The sequence below is a fragment of the Panthera leo genome, chromosome A2 (assembly GCF_018350215.1).
Source record: "Panthera leo isolate Ple1 chromosome A2, P.leo_Ple1_pat1.1, whole genome shotgun sequence".
NCBI lineage: Eukaryota > Metazoa > Chordata > Mammalia > Carnivora > Felidae > Panthera > Panthera leo.
In genome coordinates, this window is record NC_056680.1 from 147,018,790 (window position 1) to 147,037,531 (window position 18,742).

General features: G+C 52.0%; 1 protein-coding gene and 1 non-coding gene across 5 annotated transcripts in view; both read right to left on the minus strand.

The window, feature by feature from the left end:
- The window catches only part of PLXNA4 (plexin A4), a 588,877-nt gene that overhangs the window by 418,807 nt on the left and 151,328 nt on the right, over positions 1-18,742 (minus strand). Inside the window, exon 2 of one of the 4 annotated variants that reach the window (XM_042924950.1) lies at positions 16,742-16,849. The exons of 2 other annotated variants lie outside the window; for them this stretch is intronic. The gene's annotated coding sequence lies outside the window, so the exon portion shown is untranslated. Of the gene's footprint in view, positions 1-15,193; positions 15,586-16,741; positions 16,850-18,742 lie in introns of those variants that run through there. One more of the 4 variants, XM_042924941.1, reaches the window with a different exon arrangement.
- TRNAR-UCG lies at positions 18,231-18,315 on the minus strand. The gene has a single exon. It is a non-coding gene; the product is annotated as a tRNA-Arg (tRNA).

Here is an 18,742-nt window from a genome sequence, read left to right on the forward strand (position 1 = left end):
GAAAACAGCATGGGTTCCCTACCTTTGTGCCAGACTCTGAGGCAGCCTTTGAGAGGACTCAGCTCCCCAGTCCTGGACATCACCCCCAGCAGAGTCATGCACGGGGCACGCCACAGAGTAGTGTCAACAACACTATTTTGGTCCTAACCACAGATCGCTGCGGTTAGATCACTTCCCTTCTTAGGACCCCAGGCCCTGCTCTCTGCCCCCTCCTGGGGAAACAAGTTGCCACCAGATAAACTGGGAAAAACTGCTGAGTTCCCCGAGACAGAAAGTGTAGCCATGTAAAAATATTATATACTGAGTGCAGCTGACCAAATGCACGAGCGCTGGGTGCACAGACATGACGGAGGGAAGTACAGAAACCCTACCACCTCTTTGGGGCTCTTGAAAGGCTAGAACTCCAAAATACCAACCCGGGGTCCCTGCTCCCACTCCATAAGAGAGTCCACAAGCCATTTTTATTAGCTCCGTGATACCCAGGAGCAATCCAGAGAAGAGAGTAGACGCATTGCGTCACTCGAAAATGCACTGCAAATTTGCAGTTTAAGACACTCTTTGGGGCTGGACGCTCAGAGTTCCTCATTCTGGAGGACCTATTGAAACTGTGCCCATGCTAGTTGGACACCTCACCCTGTCTAAGGACTTCTACCCCCGCTTCCCCACAAGCCTGGAGACTTTCCACAGCAGCACAGAGGAACCAGGGATTGAAAGGTCTGCATAGACTTGAAGGAGTTCCATACTTCTCTCTCCACTCACTGCCCACTCTCAATGGCCCGTTTTCTAAAGTTTCCATAGTATGAACACACTAGCATGGGAAGACTACAAGATTTGCCACCAGCCACTTCTACATCTGCTGGGATTAATAAGGGTTACTAAATTACAAAGCTTCCCTGCAGAATGCAAAGCGCTCCACGCTAATATGTTAACTCAGTTCTCCCCCATGTATTGGAAGGAGGGGCAAGGGACACTTCTGGAGTATCTACCAGGTACCAGGCTGCTGGCATTTTAATCCAACTACCTTCTCCATAAATGTGTGAAGCAAAGGTGTGACTACAGGGAGTAGAAACCATGGCTCCCCAGAGAGGGATGGCCACACCTAACAGCATTCAAATAAGACAAATGTTTCTTGAACATTCTTTAAGCCAAGCAAAACCTATGTAGTGGCCAGATCCCACCTGCAGGCCAGACATGTGCAGACTGGCTCCTACACCTAGAAAACAAGACATGACTTTGAAAGGGCAGGGTCAAAATTTTCATCACTACCTCTCTGCTCCTGGTAGAGCGCATTTCGGCAGACCATGCTGCTTTGAGTGTGTGCACATTGAAAATGGGGTGCACATGCCAAAAAAGGGAACCAGCTCATGTCCAGGACAAAGGCCTGATGTTTCTCTGTTATGGAAACTCTGCCTTTATCCTGAGCTGGCTCAGTCATCTTCTGTGTAGGACTCAACCTCCAGGTACCACTGTTTTCCCATTGGAAAATAGTGGGGATCTCCCATGGCAAAGTGGATATCTGGGTGTTTTCAGAACACTCTCAAGCAAAAGGTTCAAGAGAGTATGTTTAATTTGAAAAGTAAACCACTTGAAGAATGCCAAACTCTCTATCTATGTGGGTCTTCTTGCTTCCTTACCAAACTTCTACCAGATCCCAAAGTGAATTAAGTGTACACCTGGGAACTAAGTGCACATGTGGGACCTAAGTGCACACCTGGGAACGATGTGCACACCTGGGAACTGAGTGTGCCCCTAGGAACTAAGTGCACACGTGGGACCTAAGTGCACATCTGGGAACTATGTGCACATGTGGGAACTAAGTGCGCACCTGGGAACTAAGTACACACCTGGGAATTATGTGCAAACCTAGGAACTAAGTGCACATGTGGGACCTAAGTGCACACCTGGGACCTAAGTGCACACCTGGGAACTATGTGAGCACCTGGGAAGTACGTGTGCACCATGGAACTACATGCACACGTGGGAACTAAGTGCATACATGGGAACTAAGTGCACATGTGGGATCTAAGTGCACACCTGGGAACTACGTGCACACCTGGGAACTATGTGCACATGTGGGAACTAAGTGCACATGTGGGAACTAAGTGCATACCTGGGAACTAAGTGCACACGTGGAAACTAAGTGCACACCTGGGAACTAAATGCACATGTGGGAACTAAGTGCATACATGGAAACTAAGTGCACACCTGGGAATTAAGTGCCCACATGGGAACTAAGTGCACACGTGCTAACTAAGTGTATACCTGGGAACCACGTGCGCACCTGGACAGTATGTGCACACCTGGGAACTATGTGCACACCATGGAACTACATGCACACGTAGGAACTAAGTGTGTACCTGGGAACTGAGTGCACACGTGGTAACTATGTGCACACCTGGGAACTAAGTTCACACCTAGGAACTATGTGCACACCTGGGAACTATGTGTGCACCATGGAACTACATGCACACGTGGGATCTAAGTGCACACCTGGGAACTAAGTGCACACGTGAGAACTAAGTGAACACGTGGGAACTAAGTGCACACGTGGAAACTAAGTGCACACCTGGGAATTAAGTGCCCACATGGGAACTAAGTGCACATGTGTGAACTAAGTGTACACCTGAGATGAGAAGGGCTCAGCATGGTGAGCACTTAGATGAAACTGCCAGGGACACAGGGCCATATGTCTGCTGGCCTCCTGCTCCCTTCAACCTGAAATCCCATATGCACCCCAATTCATCATGTCCAGAACAAACACATCCCCCTTCCTCACTACTTCCCCTCAATCAAGTCTCAGTCTAGAAATTTCTAGCTCAGTGAATGTGTCACCTTCCACCTATGAGGCCTCCCAACACCCCCTCTGCTTGCTCCCTACCTCCTTCACTGCCATAAGCCCACCTGTCAACTCAAACTCTTATGTGCCTCTCAGATCTGTCCTTTCCTCCTCTGCCACCACCTTTGATTAGCCCTCTCTCATGCCTTCTGAATTACTATCATAGCCCCCCACTTCCAACCCTTTCTCACACTGCCAACATAGTGATCTTTCTACAAGGCAAATCTTGATCTCTTACTTGGAAATCCCCAAGACCTGGCCACCGCCTGCAGCACACTGGTCCTGACCCGGCATCCACCTGCGTTTCCATCTTGTGCTATTTCCCAGCCTGACTTGCACTACGGCAGGCAGCTGGTGCTAGTGAGCTCGCCTCCCTGCCTGGTCTGTGCCGCTTCCCCCACCTGGTACCTGTTCCTCATAGGTTCCAATCCCACACACCCCTCAAAACACCCTCATCTTTCTCCAGAAGACCTTCTCCACGTCCTGCCTTTCTTTGTGGACGGATGCCCCTTCTTACGTAGTCTCAGGATGGCTTTGTGCACACAGATCTCACTTCTTACCACGTTGGGTTTAAATTATCTATAGATGTGGGTGCTGTGACCACACCAAGCTGTGAGCTCCCTAATGGCAGGAACCATCTCATCTCGGTACAACCAAGCTCTTACATGGTGCCTAGCACATAGTAAGCACTCGATAAATATTGACTGAATTGACTAACTGACCAATTTGTTGGTTAAATATTCTTTAACCTCACCTCTACTTCTGTAACTATAATATGTAAATATATCTGTATGGAGCAAAGTGAAAGGTAGGACTCCAGGGAAATCATGACCCCTTTCTTTTTCTGAAGTCCTGAACTAACCTACCAGTGCCAGGATCAGGTCTCCCCTCTTACCTAGGCCTCCGTCTTCCTGTACTCACCATCCCCTCCCCTGGTCTCCTGCTCTCCCACATACACTCTCCTTTCGAACCCTGCAGGTTGCTTTCATCATTACAGCTCTTCACCAGATCCGCGAGCACACAGGAACTCGTACAAGTGTAACGGCGAGAGGCCTGAGCTTAGACTTCATTCTCTCCTTCTTGATTTTCTCTGACCTTGCATGTAAATAGAATCTTCTGCTGCTCACCTGGTCCTTTAATATGCATGGCCACGTTCATCCTCACCTCCTGGGCTTCAGGTCAGGAACAGCAAGGGCTTATTCCAGCTTTAAAGGAAGAGAAATTGAGGCCTATCCCAGAGAGGGAACTTGCTGAAAGACATTCAGCAGGCCTAGGATTAGAAGCTGGGTCTCCCTATTCCCTGGTCGGCACATAATACTTCTTCAATTGCTCTGAAAATGAAAATCTTGGGATTATTTTGCAGGAGAAAAAAAAATAGGCCTTGAGAAGCTGTAGCCACATTTCTGACAAGCTCCATTCAGAGGGCACCGTAACTTACATAAATGATTTCCTATTACACCGCAATTGTCACTGCAACATGACAGTCTTGCAGCCTCCTTGAAGTGTTCTCTTTGTTGTTTTTCTGTACAGATCCCCCAGAAAGAAGAATCAAATATGGTCCGAGCAGGAAAACAAATCGCACAACACCCGCAGACCTAGATTCCCCTTCTGCATGGCTCCTCCTGAGAAGGACCAAAGAGAATGCAATGAATGAGCCCCCTGGGCCGGAGCCCTCTCCCACCTGCCCTGTTCCCAGAGCTCTGCCAGGTCCCTGCAAATAGGATTCCTTTTCAAAAAAAAAATGAAAGCCAACAGTTTATGAAGAAGAAATGAAGTGGCAATTTCCCAGCATGGCTGGGAATCAATACAAGCCATTGCCAGGGTTTTTCTTTCAAAGGGTGACTGCTACAGTTCTCCAAAGTCAAGAGTGACAGAACTCCGGTTCTTGACTTACAACTGCTTCATCATAGCAAGATATTTTTAATTTAAAACTCACTGCAGTTGGGTTCGAACTCAGCTGGGACTTGATTTACTGCTAATTCATTTCTCCGATTCCTATAATTCTAAACTCCGTCACCAAACAGTTTAATGCTGATAGAATCACCAGTGCAATGCTTCATGAATGGGCATCAGGGGAATTTTGTTAGTAAGTGTGTGTTAGCAACTGTTATTCACTTTGGAAAGGAGCATGGTGCTTGGGCAAAGCATGGCCGAGGGCTTATAATTGGGCATGTGGGTCACTAGCCTGTGTCCCCACGTGAACCAAATCCAAATACCACTGGGGTGTTAGCCCACCCCCACCCCAACTCTCTCTCTCTCTCTCTCTCACACACACACACACACACACACCACACACCACACACCACACACACATCATTACCTATGTAAGATGAGTACTGGGCACTGAAATGCTGCCCATGGGAAATGTCTAACTCCACTCTCCGGGTCAGTACCCAATGATGGAAACCATGGATTTCTTGTCTAATTATAAAACTTTAGCCTCTCTGAGGTAGCAAAGTTTCCTCCCCAAGAGAAAATCCTTTGTTTCAACTACCCAAAATCTAGGAAGGTATGTCTTAATAACTCAAGCCCTCTCTGTTAATGAGAATGTGTATGTTTGCCAGTTCTATTGAAACCTCTTATTGGATAAATGTAGCTGAAAAAAACAATATTGAGAAGGTGAATGTCATTACTCACATACTTTACAAACATTCATCCTGATCTATTACATGCAACCATAAGGTGCTACGTGTTGGAGACATTTCCACAAACCTGTTGGAGCCACAATCACACTCCTTAAAACGGTCCCTTTAGAGAAGGTACATGGGAAGACACCATGGTTGTCAATATCTCATAACAATTCACAGCCATTTCTGAGAGTCTCAAAGGCAAATGACAAGGACCAGAAGAAGGCAGTTGGAGCCCACATGTTCCCCTGTGTAACAGTTCAGTACATTCATTCTCCTGTTTCTTCTCCTCCGGACCAAACTCAAACCTGAAAGCTTTCACTTGAAACGATTTCACCAAAATGTCTTCTGTCCAACACTTGTTCCAGGAACTGTTGATTGGCTTAAACACACACCACCAAGCAAGCTGAAAAATGGCTGGCTAAGAATAATTAAACAGGTGTCTCTACAGTGGGATTCCTATGCCTTTTTAAATGTTTATTTATTTATTTGAGAGAGAGAGAGAGTAAGAGAGATAGACAGGGTGTGCACGAGCTGGGGAGGGCATAGAGAGAGGGAGAGAGAGAATCCCAAGCAGGTTCCAGATTGACAGTGCAGAGCCCCGTGCCGGGTTCCATCTCACAACTGTGAGATCGTGACCTGAGCCGAAATCAAGAGTCGGATACTTAACCAACTGAGCCACCCAGGTGCCCGTCCTATGCCTTTAATGTAAGTCTTGAATCTCCAAGAGGAAGACAGAGCATAAGGTGTTTGCAAGGCTTACTTGGCCACGGATGCTTCTTCCATGAAGGGACTTGTCTTTGGAATGCTTTGGGAAATGCAATCTGGTTATTCCACCCGATCTCCCAGCACCCAAACCCACACTTAGTTTTATATGGAAAGCAGGAGCTCAACTCCATGTGGGTCAGTGTCAACAGACCACCTGCCCCCAAACCACCATCACCCAGGACACTCTAAGGTGACGGCTGGGTTCAGCCTGCACTCATCTTGGTTCATCTTATCCTCTCAAAGAGCTACCTTCCTTGATGTGGCTCCAACCCTGCCCCTGCCAGAGAGCAAGCACTTGCCATAGCAGCTGATTCGCATGCCCCTACTTCTGTCCTTTACAGGCCATTCGTCTCCACCTTCTCCTGCTCCATTTATTAATTCTATTTACTCAGCAAATATTTATTGACTGCTTCCAGTATGATAGGCCCTAATCTGGGCACCAAGTACACAAGAGAAGTAAGAAATGGTCTCTCTCATCTACCGACATAAGAAAATAAAATGCTATGGCCATCATCGCTACCACCAGCATCAGCTTCCTCACCTTTATTACAAAGTAAGAATTAAGTTCTGATCACACAAGACACACTTCAACCAGCGGCTGGTCCTGACCCGCAGGAGCCGGAAATCTCAGGCAGACATGCTAATGCAGACACGTGTCTCCAAGTCAGCGAGTTGCTCACATCAATCAGCAGTTAAGGGCAAGTGCATTTCGGGAAGAAAGGCGGGGGTCAGTATCTAATGGTGAAGAGAGCGGGGAAAGGGGTCACAAGCATAGGGCAAGCATCACTCCTTTGCTCCGCCTGACCGGGGAGGGGCTTCAATGCCCCTCCATTGAAGGGAGGGGCAATGGTAAAATGGAGGTAAAATGGAAGGGACGCCGGCTGGAGGCATGACTTATGGGAAGTATTTTATGCAAAAATGCCCCCTTTTGTTTTATATTTCAGTGCTTACAATATTTCTTAAAACCAGGAGAAAGGCAGAGGGCATTTGCCTCTGACCCCAGCTTCCAAGCAGCCATGCCCCTCAGCCGTTGCAGACAGAAGTGTCTGAGATATCCATACATCATCATGTGGAAGGCAGGCACTCCTTTGGCTTAAAAAGCCTAAAAAGTAGGAAAAGCCTCTTGAAGCCTAACTGGAACCCATTCTCTTTATTTTAATATTTTCAATTTATTTATTTATTTTGAGAGAGAGAGAGAGAGAGACAGCACGAGTGGGGGAGGGGCAGCAAGAGAGGGAGGGAGAGAATCCCAAGCAGGCTCTTCGTTCCCAGCGCAGAGCCTGATGTGGAACTTGAACCCACGAAGCCGTGCGATCATGACGTGAGTGGAAACCAAGAGTTGGACGCTTAACCAACTGAGCCACCTAGACTCCCTAACTGGAACCCATTCTTAATGTGGCTTAACTAGGTAACCCACAGTGTGGTTGGCCATTGTGGCCATGGAGTCAAGAATTTTGGCGGCTGAATGATACCTTCTTGGAGCAGCTTGCTCTGGCTCACTATCTGATTCTATTCTGAAGAACCATGCGTCTTATGCAGAACCCATTATCCCAGACCCCCAATTTCTGTACCTGCTCAGATCTTTCCTGAAGTCCCACTCTCACCCCCAATTCTGGCCTTCAGCCACTTGCCACTTGCCCCTGGCGCTTCTAGCCTGAGTGGCCCCTGGAATGCCTCACATTATTCTTAAAGTTCTCGAAGACTTTCTTCCTTCAGGGCAAAGGCCAAGCTCCAGCAGGTCCACTGTGGGGGGAGCCACTGAAGCCCCAGCCGAGGGGCCTGACCACAGAGGCTCTGGTTTGAGCTAATTTCACAACCTCAAAGTGAGGGGGCGTTCCTGCCTCCTGGGGCGAATGGTGCCCAAGGAACCACAGCTCACAACAAGGTCCCAGCACAGATGCTGGCTGTGCCTGCCCTCCAGACTCTTCTGAGGCTATGCTCCCATCAGGCTTGTCTAGGTAATGAACCACCAGCTGTGCTTCCTCAGGAAGCTCTGGCTGGCTGGGCAACACATTCTTTGGATTCTTTGTACATTTGGTGTTTCTGTTCCTTCCCTACTTCTCCCCCTTTTTCCTTCACTCTTGCCGCTCTGGGCTTCTACCTCTCAAGAAAGTGTTCCCACGTCAGCTTTTGCCTCAGGCTCTGCTTGCTAGAGAGCCCAGGCCAAGACTGCGGGTGAGGGGCAGACAGACGGAAAGTACAAGGCTTTGGGCTCCTCCACAGCTCTGACCAGAACAGTCCTTCTCCCATCTGTGCTGTGGGTCAGAATCCCATAGAGAATTTCATTTGAATAAAGAGCTCCACCCCATCCATATTAAAATGTGTTTTGGGGTGCCCGGGTGGCTCAGTCGGTTAAGCATCCCACTTCGGCTCAGATCATGGTCTCGAGGTTCACGAGTTCGAGGCCCACATTGGGCTGTGTGCTGACAGCTTACAGCACGGAGCCTGCTTCAGATTATGTGTCTCCCTCTCTCTCTGCCCATCCCCCGCTTGTGCACTTGAGCACACACTCTCTCTCTCTCTTAAAAATAAATAAACATTAAAAAAAATTAAAACGTTTAAAATCACTGAGCTAGACCAACCCTTTCATTTTGTCAGTAATGATACTGAAACATAAGGGGATTTTTCCCAAGCCCCCTTGGCTGTAAGTGACAGATCTGGGATAGTCTACACATAGTTTTCTCCAAAACACAGCTTTCCCCACAACACCACGGCTTTTTAACCAGGGGGAACACACCAGAATTGTCTAGGAACCTGAGAAAATATACACCTGCCTGGACCTCACTCCTGCCTGAGAACCTCCCTGTTGCCTAGGAAGGACAAGGGGCAAACACCGAGCCTGGAGTCAGACTGCCTGCCCATCTGGCAAAATTCTGCTTGAAACCCTCATATCTACTTAATCACTAGAACCCTGTACTTTGTGTATATAGAATGAATGCTCTGCTGAAACTGTCCTCGTAGAATCCATCCTTTATTCAGTCAAGAATAGAAAAATGAAGTGCTTGTCTTGGGCCAGCCTTTCTCAGTGGATTCCCAGGGCCACCACACAGTACATCTCCTTATTGTGGTTTCACAATCCAAGTTAGTTGTGTTTGAAGGCTCTGAGAAGTTCTGCAACAAGGAACCCTAGCTTTTCTTTACACTAAGGGTTTCTCCAACTGTGGCCATGAGAACATTTTGTGTATGTAACACCCATTCACTCCCACAGAATGAACTTGGGGAAATTCTGCTCTATTTTAAATTTGCCTTCAGGAAGCAAGCCTGAGATGGAGAGGGAGGAAATAAACCCTAACTATGTCTGCAAGGTTAGCTGACGTTCTACGTAGGCTGGTTCAATTATATGTCCCGATGGCTGCTGACCTGACATGCCCTCCTCTCACTGTCTACTCCTGCCATGAGAAGGAAACAATCAGCCAAGTCTGCTTTGCTTACTCTCCTTCTCCTCGCCCTCTGGGCCAAAGCCAAGGAATGGTTTGTTCAGCCTCTAGCTCTAGACCCAACTCACCATGAGGGAAATCCAGCTGTGCTCGTAAAAGGCAAGTTCAATGAGTATGTCAGATGTAAAGCTGATCTTGAGCGAAGACCAGGAAAGCCCTTGAAATGCTATGGTTTTCCTTTCCTACAGTCCCAGGGCCCTCTTCCTCCACTGCTCCTCTCCTCATGCTTCCTAATGAAAATACTCTTCCCCGTAAGACCTCGGAATTGATTCCGCTAGTCTACGTTCAGTGCATCGACTGCAGAGGTGATATCCTCTTAGCTAGTGATCTGTTTTGTGCTGGAGTGACAAAACATTCCAAAATCCAATTTGCTGCTGCGAATCCTGGTTCATGGAGAAGGCACTGTGGAGCGGGAGGGGCTAGCCAAGCTTGGCCGGCAAAGAGAGGGTGCCGAACACCTCGCATGCACCTGTTGCTGCACGTCTGAGCAGGACCCCGCATCCACCAGTTTCGGCCACTCCCACTGTTGCGCCAGAGGGGAGGTGATGAAATGCACCCCTGGGAGCCACCTCGAGTTTGGCAGAAGCTTCTGCTCACCTTACAGCATAGAGAAGCCAAAAGACGTGCAGAATAAAAGTTTGTCTTTGGAGGGGAAAAAAAAGTACAAACCACTAACCACAAGAGTATCACCTGTGGCTATTCCCTAAAATGCTGAGGCCAGAGAGACCAAATCAGGCGGCTGAGGCCTGGCTCTGAGATGGGACAGCAGCCCCCGGCCAGGTCTACAGGTTCCTTCAGGACTTCCAAGCGTCCACCGCTCAGGATCCGGATGTCATTCCTAATCAAGTGCTCCACTCACACTGAGTGCACAGGATGACCTTCCACACACGCAGCCGTTGGCACCAACCTCCACTGAACCTCTGCTCCCACAATTATATGTGCCAGGCGCCCAGCGTTGCATGACACCCACAGGCAGAGACTCCTTTCCTGGCTTTCAAAGATTCCCTGGGGAATCTTTGGGGCTAATGAACCCGAGGGCTAATGAATGAACGAACCAACAAGTCCCTATTGTAAGCATCCTTCCCCAAGAGTGAAAAGACCATCCGCTATGTAGTGTCCTAGAGCCTTGGGCATTGGGCCTCAGTCCCTACAGCATCAAGATGGGAATAAACAGTGCCCCCCTCCCTTGCTGGATGTCAGTTTGCTCAGGCTTGAGATGTGGCCCCACCACCCACCAACTGTATGATCCTGGACAAAGTCTTTGGCCTCAGGCCTTTCAACTTCCTCGTGCAGGAAATGGGAATAATAACAGTAACTGGCTCTCTGGGTGGTTCCATGGAAGATAAGGGCCAACCTGCGTAAACCACTAAAATGATGCCCCATCCAAGTCCGCGCTGAATAGATATTAGCCACCACCATCACCATTGATTATTATTCCTTTCCATTCTGCTAGCTTTCACAAGGGCAAATACTCATGTCCACACAGCCTCTTCCCTGGGGAGGCTGATGCCGCGTGATCGTCAGGACAAGGGTCTGGGAGCCGGCCCAGACTCTCGCGGGGACTCAGGCAGCCTTTCTCCCAAGCTGCTTCATAGGAAGCAGAGAAGCAGCCTCCTCCTTGTGGAACAAGGCCTCTGCTCTGCCAATGAGGACCTCCTGCCTGCCTTCGCTTTTAAGACCCATCTCCTACCACTTAGCAGCAGAGCCCCCTTCGGTGTTCCCACTGACTCCACCTTCCTGCCAAGGAAGGCTGCGGGCCCACAGTGAGGAGAGAGGCATGAGAGAGAGTAAGTCTGGATGGAGGGGATCATGTGGGAGGTCAGGGTAGGCAGCAGCAGGGCCGGTAGCTTCCAAAGAGATACTGTCCGCAGGGCTCTGCACGGGCCAGGCATTGCACAATGGGGCCTGTAGGGCAATTACCCTAATCATGTGCATCTCCCAAACAGCCGTTTGATTTATTAGCGCGACATCTTTTTAAAATGCCGCTCTTAAATATAAATAACACTTAATCATCCAGCTGTCGTTAAATTCATGTCATATTGATTTCTTGGAGTGCCACAAATTTGAGGGCGAATGGGCTGTCGGATGTGCGCACAAAGCTAAGAGGTGAATTAGCAAGTGGGGGGGGGGGAGGGGAAGGGAGTGATGCAGAAGGAGGAACGGGGTGTCAGGGGAAGGAAATGAGCGCTGTTCTACTACCCCAGGGTCCACCGAGCTTCACATCAACACAAATGAGAAGAGGAGGGGAGAGCCTAAAAAAGAATGGTACATCTGTCACACAGACTAATCCCGGCGTGGATCTCGAGCCGGTTTTCCGTAGGGCTGCCGCCCATCCCCGCCCATCACGGAGCCACTCCAACAGGTCTCTGAGGTGGCATTGTCTGTGTAGTGCCTTCTCCTAGTGAGGATGGGGAGAAGCGGCTAAGAAATGCCCCCTAGCTGGCTAGGAGGAGAGAGATTGGCTGCAGTTTCTTTGCATCAAAGCCTAGTGATAACTAGGAGCTAAGAGCGGTTAATCTCCCCGCCCCCTCAGCTCTCTCCCCACTTCAGGACCACGGCCTCCCTAGAAGGCACCCCCCCCCTCAATTCCCAGCAGCCCTCATTGTGATTAAAAGGATGCGGAGGCCAAGTGCAGGCAGACTGTGCCGTGCAGATCTCCCTGTCTGCAGGGCACAGCAGCAGCAGAAGCCATGGAGAGGAGCAGAGGAGAAAGGAAACAAGTTGGTGGCCTCAGATGCCTCTGGAAATGTTTGCAGGCATCAGTGGGCATCCAGGATGAAGTCTTGGGAGGACAGAAGCGAGCCCACAAGGGAGTCCCAGATTGAGCAAGAAGGAACAGCACTCGCGGGCAACCCACGCTCACGGAGGAGCCCCTAGGGCACAGCCTAGCAGCAGCCAGCGTCCGCTGAAAAGAAGCACTCGTGATTGGGGTTTTTCTAGTATGACTCCCTTGCGAGTGCAAAGACCCTAGAGAACTTAGAAGGAAGTCCACAGAGGGGTGGGAGAGAGAGAGAGAAAAAGAGAGAGAGAGAGAGAGAGAGGCGACGTGCCATGCTCCAGGGCTCAGCGAAAGAGCCAGGAAAAAATTAGATGATGTACACTCAGCTTTACACAGATGTTAATTAATGCCTGCTTTGCCCTAGAAACCAAATCGGTACCTAATTCTAAGTGCAAAAAGTGTGGGGATTTTTTGAACCCATGTTTAAAAATGTTTAGCTTATAACTAGCATGACTGCTGGCTTTGCATGAACGTGACGGATCCTAAGGCTGCAAACACAGGAGGAAGGAAAGATAGAGAGGGAAGCGGGGAAGCGAGCAGAAGTCTGTGTGGAAGACACACAGACATTTCCGGAAGCTCAGCACACCATGCTTCAGCCCCATCAAGGTCCAGTGAGAGAATGTTTATCCAGGAGCCATCCACTGTTGCTGGGGCTATTTCTTCTGAAAACCATGTGTTCCTTGATGCATACGTGGGACCTCCCTGTCCACGCACTCATAGGGCATGCGTGTGGAAACGTTCCAGTTTTTCCACAGCCTGGAGGACAGAGATGGGTCCCGCCATCACACTCTGGACGAGCGGATTGCGTTGAACTGACCCTTTGAGAAAGCACGCATGTATCTGGGTGTGCATACACACACCATTCTCAAAAAGAAAATAATGTTTCTCCCCCCTACTGGGTTCTCCCCATTGTGAGAGCTTTGCTTTAGTCCATCTACCCTTTCCAATCAGTCAAAGGGCGGTTACACACAGCACACGGCAGGAATACAATCTCCCCCCAGGGGCGTCTGCTCCTCTCCTCCCCAGCCTAGCTGAGAGACCTTTGCAGGATCCGAAAAAAGTTTGAAAATAGCAGAGATGGGGGTGCGCAGAGGGCCCTTTATTTCAGCACCCATCTTCAGGATTTACAGAATCAACCAAATCCTGTGCCCAACACTGAGGCCCCTTGTTCCAAAGAATGTTGACTCCTTTCCCCTAGCACTCTGGAAGACTCCCAACATATTTTTCCCACTGGTGAGTTTGTAGGACACTCTGAATACATGATCTTATATAAAGGGTACAAGTTCACCCCATTTCTTGCCAGGCTGCCCCACAAGCTACCCCAAAAGGGACAGCTAGAGAAACTCGGGGCCCTGCTATATTTACGTGCAACTCCAAAATCATGTTTTACTTGGACCTCACATTCTTCTCCCTACAACAACTGAGCCCGAATGAATTGCTCTTTGACCCCCCGATGGAAACTGCAAAAAAGCCCTTTTGGAGCCCCAACCACCTCCTACCTCCTCCAGAAAAAGTTTGAAAATGAGCAGCCTGTGAAACTCCAGCTGGGCAGAAAAGGAAAGGAAAGGCTTTAGGGAAATAGAACCTTGAACCACAGGCTTCTGGAGAGTGGTTCTGCACAGTCAAAAGCAACCTGGCTTTGGGGAACACTGGCAAACCCAAGAATGCCTGGCCTCCTTACAGGGGGGCACTGCTGAGGTTGTCGTGAGAGAGGGGACCTTCCTCCCTTCCCTACAACACCCTCCTCCGCCCCCTTTCAGTTCTATTTCTCACACACACCTCCAAAGGCATGTGACAGGTGTTAGCCAGAGGCACAGCAAAACAGCCCCATGCTTTCCCACACAGCGTAGAGAGAAGAGTAGAGAGGTGAAAGGGATACCCAAGACCTGTGTCCCCAAGCCCTGGCGGCTTGCTGTTGCGGACAGATTGGAGATGTGAATAGGTCGTACCTCTTATGGAGGATCTGACCCCATACGCTCTCCCTAGACCAGCCACACACCCAATGCCATGCGGAAGCCCCTTCCTGCCTGGAATCCCGGCGCATTCCCGGGGAAGCAGTGCAATGCTTCCGAAAGGCGTTTGTGCTGCCTCTTACTGGGGAAACGCAATGCCTGTTCCATATGCACCGCCCTACAGAACTGCAGCCCCATCTGCCTATGTGGCCTCCTCCCTGCACGCTGGGCCACCACGCTCTCCAAATATCTGCCAGAATATCTATCTGTCGGTCTGTCTCCCGTCAAAATCCCAGGGTGTCCAAAGGCCACGGAGCGGAGATGACGCTGGGCGGGTCTCCCCAAACCTCCCATTACTTCTCCCGTTTTGAAAACCAGCTAGAAATACCAGGGGCCGGGGAACTGAAAAATCGCTCCCTCAGCCTACCCCGGTGGGAGGGAGAGGCAGGCATACGCAGAATCCCACCCTGAAAGTCCTAGGTAAGAGAAGTGTGAGTCCGGATCGTCAGAGGAGAAAGAACAGGGGGAAATACCTGCTCTGGCCGCGCCGCACCTACGCGGGTGTCCAGGTGGGACGTGGGCAGGTGCGTGTGCGCGGCGTGTGCCAGTGTGTGTGTGTGTGTGTGTGTGTGTGTGTGTGTGTATGCGCGCGCGCGAGTGTGTGTGTGTGTGTGTGTGTGTGTGTGTGTGTGTGTGCGTGCGTGCAGCGGGCTGGCTCCAGGGCAGCCGAGGACTCCCGGACCGAGCCGGGTACCTCCGCCCGCGCTGCCCTCGCCCTCCCGCCGGCTCCTTACCTGGAAGCGCCGCTCTTGCCTCCTTCAGCGGGAGCGCCGCATTGACACTGCAGATGGTGCCTGTGCCGCTGCCTCTCGTCCTCCTCTGAACGTGTGCGTGTGCGCGCGTGTGGCTGCCTCCTCCAGCCCCAGCCCCGAACGCAAATACTCCGCCGAGGCACCGGGAACCCGGGAGGAGGCAAGGGAAACGCAGGGCGAAATCACAGCCTGCGGGGCTTGACAGCTCCTCCGGCGGCGTCCGAGGTGGGCGGAATGTCCAACAAAAAGGTCGGAGAATGTGGATCGAATCCAAGCACCCCTTTCCTCCACCTAGCCCGGAGCCGGAGCGGCGGCGGCGGCTGCGGCGGCGGCTCTCTGGGGCTGCGGTGGCGACGCGGGGCTGCCCCCCTTCGTCCCCACCCCCGCGGGCTGAATGTCCTTGATGCCAAGCGGGCACGGCGGCGTCACTCCGCGCCGCCCATGCTCGCCCGGTCGGGCCGCTGCCCGGGCGCGGCGAGTGCGCGGGGGACCCGCCGGGGAGCGCTCTCGGCGCCTCTGCGCGCCTCCCTGGGCAGCGGCGGCCGCCCCCCGGCAGTCCGCGACCGGCCGCGCCGCTGCCGCCCCCGCCCCCGCCCCCGCCCCCGCCGGGGGACCGGCCGGGCGGTGCAGAGGGCCCGGGGCTGGGGGGCCGCGGGAGCCGCCGGCTGCTCCCCGGGGAGGCGCGGGGCTGCGGCGGTGGCGGCGGCGGCGCCTGGCGCTGCGGCGGCGGAGAGCGCGGCCGCGGGCGGAGCCGGGCCTCCCGGGCGCGCCCCCGGCCCCCCGGGCGGGCTGCTCGCAAAGTTTGCAGGGGGCAGGGAGCGGGGCCGCCGCTGGCTCGGCCGCCGCCGGAGCTCCCGGGCTGCCTGCTGCCGCCGCGGCTCGCTGCTGCTGTGCATTGAAGCCCGGCCAAGCGCTGCAAAAACTCCAGCTGCCTGGCGCTCTCTGGGTCCTCCTCTCCTCCCTCCCGCCCTCCCTGCTTCCCTGCCTCCCTCCCTCGCCTCGCCTCCTCCCCTCCCCTGCCGCCCGCCGCCCGCCGCCGCTCCCTCTCTGGCTCGCTCGGGCTGGCTCGGAGCTCGCGGCTGACATCTAGACCGACGGAGGGCGGCCGGCAGAGGGGGCAGGGGGCGCCTCCCCCACTCCGCGCCCGCGGCCGCCCGCCCCGCTGGCGCTCCCCGCCCCCCCCGCACGGACGTTGGCGGACACCCCCCTCGTCCCCTCGGCCCGCGCCCGACGACCCTGCCGGTGGCGATGTGGGGCAGAGAGGGACGGGTACGCGGTGACACGGGCGCGGGGCGCCCACTCGGAAGGAGGCACGCTCAGCCTCCTCGGGATGCGGGCGCTGCCGGTCGGAGGGACCCTCAGGTGCGCAGAGCTGACACAGGCGCACGCACCTATCCCTAATCAGAACCCCAGCACCCCTCCGCGGCACCCAAGGACGGAGGCCCGGGCGAGAGAGCATGAATGGCCGAGTGCCCTGGAGCTTACTCAGTAACCTGACGCGTCTATTCATGTTTATATTGAGGGGCTGACCTGGCTCCTGTTCTCAGAAACCTCGACCACAGAACAGACAATGCCGACATCAGGGCAGTTTCGGAAGTCCGAAGAAAGAAATCACGTTGCTGTGGTTTCGACAGCCATCTGGCAGAGAGGAAATATGCGGAAAGGAAGTGGGTAGCACCACCTCTGAAACCTCTGCCTAGATCCTCCTGGGAGTGTGCCCCCCTCCCACCAGGAGAAGCCTAAAAGAGTCCCACACTCAGGTACCGGCTCTGCACAAGGCCCTGCTCCCCACCCCCAACATAGTCCCAGGGAACCATCAGTTGTGTCACTAAGTGCCTCAGCAGTCGCTGAGGACCATCCAAAGGAGCCAGAGTTGTTGGCCTCCTCTCTCAGGACTCCTCAACTTTCCTTTTCCTATAGGCACCCAACTTCCTGCCCCTTACTGTCCCTCCCATCAAAACATCTCTTGAGAATCTTCCCATTAGGTGGACGTGATGGATGACAGCATAAATCCTGACACCTTCCTGTAGGGGTTATATTTTCACAGAAATCCAAGTTGTAAACTGGTGAGTCTTTGAAAGGAGCTGGGAGCTGACCAGCTCTACCAGCCCCAAGGCAGGCAACATAGGTCAGGCAGGTCCATCCAGATAGCACCTTGTTGAAGCTTTGCTCTCAAAGGTGGGGGCCTCAATGAAAAGAAGAGCCAAGCCAGAGCCGGGGGCGAGGAGGACACCAGACATTTGCTTGTTTGGTTAGAGGTTGTTCCAGGAGACAGCGTGGAGCCCTTGTGGCCTCTGGTTCTCTGCTGAGCACTGCATGGCCCAGAAAGCAGCAAGGAGTTATCTCATTAGCGTGCCTTAATACATTGATCTGGCTCCTGTCCTCTCAGAAACCCTGGATCCCAGACTCTAGATAAAGCCCGCAATATCAGGTTAGTTTAGGAAGTCCGGAGAAACACATAACAAAATAACTCAATGCCACTGTTCCTTGGACCTCCATCCAGGCTGAGGAAGCCCAGGGTCAAATGTCTCTCTAGGAAGGACTGAGACTAGGGTGAGGCACTCAGGATGCAAAATTTAAGGAGGTGCTCAGGCTCAGGGTCCTGTAAGGCTGGCCTCGCACCGGCCCTGGTCCCACTCTAAGGTTTCTGCTCTAAAATTTCTGCACAGGATCATCACAAGCCTTTCCCAGAGGTGACAGCACAGATAGATAACCCCATGGAAAACCATAATGGGTTACTTAAGGAATATGGCTCAATAAAGGCAGAGTGGGGTTGTGGGGGAGGAGGCGAGCCTTTCAAATGTGTTTGCCACTCAGCTTTCAGGGTATGTCATAAAAATCTGAAAGCGAGAGGAAGCAAGAAAACATCTTTGCCTCCATTCTCAGCCATTCTAACGTGTATTTTTTAATTATGTTTATTTGAGAAAGAGACAGAGACAGAGTGCAAGCAGGGGAGGGGCAGAGAGAGAGGGAGACACAGAATCTGAAGCAGGCTCCAGGCTCTGAGCTATAAGCACGGAGCCCAACACGGGGTTCGAACCCACGAACCGTGATATCATGACCTGATCCGAAGTCAGACGCTCAACCGACTGAGCCACCCAGGCACCCCTAACATGTATTTTTAATATAACTGATTTTCCCTCCTGTAGCCTCTTTGTGCACTGTGTGTGTGTGTGTGTGTGTGTGTGTGTGTGTGTGAATATCGCTGGTGAGCCCCAGGGTCAATTTCTGATGGATGGATGGTAAGTCAAACACCTTTTTTAGAGGTGGCAAATAAAATATATTTATTATTCTTTATCTTCTGCCTAGTGTGTGGTGTCACTTGTTTTCATTCAGAAAAACGGATGCCATGTGGTGCCTGAAGAGTAATGACAGAACCAAATGACAGAAAAGAAGGGAGGCAAAAAGTTGGCCCAACCACGGGACGGTGAGTGGCCCCAGCTGAGTCTCTCATCATTAACAGGGCCATATGGCCAACCATGTTCTCCCTCCTTCCCCTCCAGTTAGTAACACGGAGGAAGCTATGTTGCA